This window comes from Charadrius vociferus, unplaced genomic scaffold, assembly GCF_000708025.1.
Source record: "Charadrius vociferus isolate BGI_N301 unplaced genomic scaffold, ASM70802v2 scaffold93, whole genome shotgun sequence".
Classification (NCBI taxonomy): Eukaryota; Metazoa; Chordata; class Aves; order Charadriiformes; family Charadriidae; genus Charadrius; species Charadrius vociferus.
The window spans coordinates 145,637-152,387 of record NW_009647838.1 but is presented as its reverse complement, the minus strand read 5'-3'; positions in this window follow the sequence as shown (position 1 = coordinate 152,387).

The window sequence follows — 6,751 nt, the reverse complement described above, 5'->3', positions numbered from 1 at the left end:
AAGCATACGCAAGGCTCCAAGATTGGCCGCTGCTCCTTTTCATTCCTTTATTGTGGATGAAGGGGAGACCATTTTGAAGATAGAATTTTGATATGTGTAGGCTGTGTATTCACTCACTTTTTTGGTGATAAAATTCTGGTAACTTTTTCTGAATTGCAGAGTATTGGGAGGAGGGACTACATATATGGCAACACCAATTAGCCTCTTGTTTTCCTATGTATTACGTTTAGAAAAATTCATAATTCACCAGAGGAGAAATGAGATGAAAGTGACTATGGTTCCTAAGATGTCTATTGTCGTTCTTCATTATGGGATTGTGTGCAAGATAATATATATTTGGGGGCAAGGGGGGAATGTTAAAAAAGAACTTGGGCATTTACAAAAAATACAATGTGTGATAGTTTTCTGCTTCAGTGAGTAACAGTAATTGTTAAAGAATATAAAGCCAAAACATGCTTTGGGCCAAATTTGGTATTTTTTGAAAATAAAACTAACTAGCATACTGAAAACTTTATTAATAAGGATTAGAGCAAGATGAAAAAAAGCCCCAAAGGCTTGAAATCGTCTAAAAACAATGACCGTCCTACCAGACTGGAAGGGGGAAAAAAAAAAAAAGAAGGAAAAAGCTGTTTGTGCAGGCTGATAGGGGCAGTCTGTATTATACAGATTATCAACCTGCACTATGAGCCTGCCTATCCAAAAAATGGCATCACCTGGTGTTTATGCTGTATGTCAGAGACATCTACATACATCGGAAGACTTTCATTTAACGGAAGACTTCTGTCACGAACGTACCTGTGATAATAGTTACAGAATATTTGTCTTAAACTGCACAATGATCAAATTCAATTTTTTAAATTGTCTGAGAAGGAATAATGCGAAAACATAGCTGCCATGTATCCCCAAAAAAGAGAAATCTTCGGTTTATGGGGATGCTGAGTGTCATACTTCGGAGTCCTGAGTGATCCAGTCCCGCTTCGGTGTTTCCCTTCAAGAAAACCTGTGTTTTTCGAAGAGCTGCCACAAATCTTCCTTGGAGGACCCCAGCCTGCCTGCCACTTAATCCGCTGTAGTCTATGATTGCAGCCACTGTTGAATTTGGCACTGTGTCCCCTACATGAACTACACATAAAAATTCTATCTTATAACATATTACTTGCAAAATTAGTGGTCAGACCAGGTAGAAGGCTATATAAGCTGATTGCCTGCTCTTCCACTTGTGTGCAACAGGTACAGCAGCTTCTAGGACTTATGCGTATCCTTTCTGTTTTTTCTATTCAAGTCATCCTTGTTCTGACTTGCTCTGTTTGGTGGTTTCTAACTGAGGGGCATTTAGCATCTGCTTATGAAGATTATCTCATTAAACCATGATCTGACTCCAATTTCCATTGCTGGCAGGGCATGGATAGAAAGCACTTCCTGATGTTGCATGGCTATTTACGTAAGTTCTAAGAGCAACACTGCATTTTCTGTTTAGTTCCCTCAAGAGCTGAATAAGATTGTAGGGGTCAGCATGCAGAGAGATTACAAAAATCATGTTAATCATTAGATTTAATAGGAGTTGTGTATTTTAAATACCATTGTCAACAAGGACCAAGGATAGTATAGTGCAAAATCCATAGTAATTTCTGTGGAAGCAAGGGGTGATGAAAGTTGGCGGTCTTCAATATCTGAGAGAACAAACCTTCCAGGTGCTCTGTAAGAGCATATGGACCCTCAAGAAGCAACAGCTCTCCCTGATCATCGTCTTGGAGATGCCAATTCAATGCAAATGACTTAGCGTTTCTGGTGAAACTAAAAGTAATGAAGCATTTTTGCCATTGTGTAAGCAAGATCTACATAAATACTGAGTCTGGAGATGTTCTTCATTGAAAATTAGTTTGATGTTTTGTGATTAATAATTTACTGAAACACTCCTCATAGATGATTAAGTTAGGTGAATTAAAGTTCTAATTCTCCAAGTCTCCTTATATCAATGCTTGTTTCCCATTGTTGCTGTTATTTTTTTTTAATTATAGTAAGGAAGATGTGGAGATTAGAAGTCAGCTGTCACATTAGCATTCCATTTATTTGGCAGATTGGTCTGTTGTGGATGTCTAGATAATTATATGTAAATCACTGACTCTTGCTAATGGCCAACTTGAGGGTTTTTTTCCACAAATCTGTCAGTTCTTGAATGTTTCTCCTAAAGCGTGAGAAGGAATTAAAAAACATTTTGACATACTTGTGCAAATGTAAGCTGAATGTAGACATGCAAATGCTTAAACACTGCAGTATCTAAATATGGATGTTTTCAAACTGCTGCTTTACACTGGAAAACAGGCTATGTATTTAAAAACAAAAGCTTTGGAAATGCAGGTGCCTGAAGCTAATCGTCTCAATGTGATTTAAAATTCTATTTGTGTTCAGAATGTTTTTCTGGTGTTAACAGTAGGATTCCCCTAAAATGAAAAGGAGCTACACACTCTCAGTGTCTTTAGAAAGGTCATTTTGATATAAATGCCTAATACAGAGTTGGAAGCTTAACTTTTTACATAGAGTTGACAATTTTGGTCTGCTTTATTAATAGAAGTTTTAAGTAGCTTCACAGGTAAAGAATCCTTCTCAAGGATTGAGGTGAAAATCTACAGTTCCATACAATTGAGAATTTTTTGCATTATTAAATCCTAGTTTTTTAAAATCACTGGAGCTAATAATAGCAATGGTCAAAGCATTAGGAATGTTCTAAGTGTGGCATAATAGACTGTGTGAGCACAGATTTGTGTTTATGGATGATTAATGTATTCATACAAAAATACTAACATCAACAGCAAGAGCTTTCACAGCTAGGTGTGGGAGAGAAGCTCTGTCATCTGTAGTCTTTTGGAAACAGTCTTTGCTCATTACTGTGCTCAGTTAATTGCACAAATCTCTCACCAGAATTTAATCTAGTCTTCTTCAGATACCATTTGGGGGTTGCAGAAAGAATTTGCAATAAATTTGGATTCCTTTATAAACTGAAATGAATGAGTTTCAAACTAAAACTGAGTTGACGAATTCAGTCAAACATGGTTATGATTAGTGCACTCACAGTTCACTAGTAGCTCTCTTACTAGATATAGAATTTTACATCTTCAGAACTGAATTAGTAATACTTGGAGAACTGTGCTTATTCAGTTTTCTTATACCGTGGACCTTAGGTTTTTTGGTTTTTATAAGCATTCATGCTATTTGAGAAGAAAAGCCCCCTTCTGTGAAATGTAATAAACTAAATTACAAATTTATATAAATCTATACACGTAACTCTATGAAACTGTGTATGTCATTCATAAAATACAGAAATAAACATTTACAATGATTCTGATTTAATAAAGTGCAATTCTGAGGTACAGAATGGCTGGCTACCTAGAGGGTTTGGGGGGCTTTGTTTTGCAAATAATGTTTTGCCTGCTGGATGTGAATAGTAAATATTGGCCTTTCCCTAATGCCTGTCTTCTGCTCTTTTCAAAGAGCACTGGGAATAAAAACTAAATCTGGTGTTCCTGTTGCTGGATTAGAACTGGCAAGCAAAGAATAATACTGGCACTGTACGTATTATGTGTACTCAATTTCATACAAACTGCGATTAGTGTTGCCCTATATTACTCACGAGCAAGGCAAACTGAAACACTATGCTGATGGAACAGATTTATCCAAATTCATGATTTCATGAAAAGCCAATTGCATGTTCACCCTGGGACGATCCTTCAGTGACTCCCAAGCAATGCTAACTGGAGAGAGCAGGGGCTCCTGCTGGAACACCCATTTACCTGGGCTCCAGGTATGGCTCTGGCTGTCTTGGGGAGGACAAACATTACACTCTGCTGCAGAATTCAAACACTCGGATTAAACCAGTCCTCCCAAGACAATGCTACATATGGTATCTGCTAAGTATTTGGCTGTCATCAGAAATTTCACTGATGACTAATGGTGTATTAGGGATTTTTTGGTTTAGAGTGCCGTTGTGAGGAAAAGCGGTTGCATTTGTGTCAGTGATACATGCTTTTAAAACCAGGGCTGCACGAGCAGCTTTGTGAAAAGAGGGAATCTGGTTCTGTTGAAACATGTTTCTCTTTTGGTGTCAAAAATGAAATCCAGCAATTTGCTTGGGCAAACAACAGGATTGCAGGAGAAGCTTTGAAGGAGTTCCAGCTTGTTGAGCATGCAGTGGGCCACCTACCAGGCAGCACTTGTCACAGTAAACCCAACACCCCCATGCTCTGAGCCCTGAGAGAGCTTCCAGTACAACACTGGCTTAGATCCATTGTGCTACTCCTGGTCTTCAGAGCGCCAATAGAATGTGCCTCAACTTTCTCAAATCTCATCTTTCTCCCTCTGGTTAGAGTCAACAGAATGTAGATCACAAAATTATCAAGGGCTGGGGTAAAAACCACTAGTAGGGTACGGCACTCTCTGAAGAGGGACAGCTCCTATTGTATTTCTGCAGTTGTGTCTTCAGAGCTACAGCTGGGTAGGAATTTTCCAGCAAAGATAATTTCGTCAGAAATCAGTGAGTTATGAAAACAAATGTTTTGCGGGAATGTCGTTCACCAATTTGTGGTGAAACAGCTGCAGAGCAAAGAGAGCACTCGGTTTGCTTGCCTGCCAGCTCGTCGGAGAAGTTTATGGGGAACCCAGATTTTAGGACTTGAGCGTAACTTTAATATGTGAACTCTTCAGTGGCAGGAGATCCCACATGGTGGAGCCGTTCGCCCACCAGGCTAAGGCATAGTCATAAGGGTTTAAGACAACATAAATATCTGAGGCTGCTGTGATTGTTTAAGGTCTTCACATGCTGCAGTGGCTTCAGTCTAAGCATTTGGGTGTTATTGCGTATTCACCAGGAGGCTGAATTAATTCTACTATTTGCATGCTTGACTTTACAAACTTGGTAATATTCACCAGGGTTTGCTTATAGCTTTCTGGATTTTAATGAAAGCCAACAGGGAGAAGCAGGGGTGTTTTCTTGTGCTGGTAATTTATCAGTCCTTAGAAGGAATGGAAACTTTGGATTCATCTAAAAAAACTGGCATTTGAGCTAACAGAGCAAGAGCTAGGATGGCTGTCTTCTGACCAGTTTGATATGAAAAAAATGAGTCATATGAGATTGCCAGTGGGCTTCACAGAGACTCTCCAAGTGACCTTGGAGCAAGCTTCTGACTCCCCAGGCTGGAGGTGACTGTTTTCCATTTAACCCTTCGTTGTCTTGTGCCTGCCCATGGCAAGTTTTCTGATTTGCTTTCCTATGCCACCCCCCTGTTTGCTTTTAACTCTGGGGAATTAAACAGTTGGTTAGTGAAAGAGCAGGAACCGTTTGCTTCCCAAAGCTGTGTTCAGGCAGCGTCTGTGGTTAGACCAGGTTGCTCAGGGCTTTCTCCATTTGGGTCTTGAAAATGCTCAAGGCAGAGACTCTACAGCCTCTCTGGGCAACTTGTGCCACTGCTCGACTGCCCTTGCTGTGGAAGTTTCTCCTTGTGAGTCTGAACTTCTCTCTCTTCTATTTATGATGATTGTCTCTCATCCTCCCACCATGTACCACAGAGAATAGTCAGGCTTCCATTTTTCATGTTTTAAAACCAAAGAACCATTATTACTTAATGTGACCTCTTGTGTATCACAGAACTATAAGTTTCCTTCCAACTGCTCCTGTGGGACACCTTTAAGTGGTACGTGACTCTTCATTTAAGGTGCCTCTTGATGGCATTTCTAACTAGGCTACTTGTTGGAATTTGGTAGACTTCTCTCCTGCTGCCTTCACACTTCTCATGTTACCTTTTATATGGTCAGTCTGAACCAGCAGTGTCCTCCCCTCCCATCTGAGTAGCCTCTTCTTCCCCATGTTTGCCTTCATGTTGCTCTCGCTGACTCTGGTCCCAATTTCTCTGTGCGTGTGTGTCTCATTTTCTGTATGACCAGCTCCCCACCTCCAAACTCTACCTGCATCTCAGGGCAGATGTCTGCACCCATGTGGTTCTGCTCTCCGTTCCTCCCTCTTGAACAACCATGTCAGCTTAATTTTCTTAACAAAGTCACAATACCTTTTTCTCCATCTCCATTTATGCGTAATATGAGTGCTCTGCTTAAAATTTAGTCATCTGTAAACTAAAAGCATTGACAAGATGACTTCACTTCATTATCTCCTTCCTAAGCAAAATTATCCTTGAAACTCACCTGTAAAATCATCTGATGTACTGTGTCTGCTGCTAATAATATCATAATTTTTCTGATTTTCTAATTTTAAATTTGCACCGCTCATATCCATTTATATCTCCCAGTGAGTTACTGTGTTATCCTGAAACTGTAGCGGGGAACAGGTTATTACCCCCTGTTTATACAGCATTAGTCCGGTGGGGCTGAGGCCCTATATGCTATGGGAGGGCTATCATGGCAATCACTACCTATGGAGGATATTAGACACTCAAATAGGAGGCATTCATTACTGTTGAGCTCGGATTTATACTTGTATTCACAGAATCACAGAATGGTCAGGGTTGGAAGGGACCTCTGGACATCATCTAGTCCAACCCCCCTGCCAGGGCAGGGTCACCTACAGCAGGTTGCACAGGACAGCGTCCAGGTGGGTTTTGAATGTCTCCAGAGTGGGAGCCTCCCCCACCTCTCGGGGCAGCCTGTGCCAGTGCTCTGCCCCCCTCAAAGGAAAGAAGTTTCTCCGCATGTTACGATGGAACTTCCTATGTTCAAGTTTGTGCCCATTACCTCTTGTCCTATCACT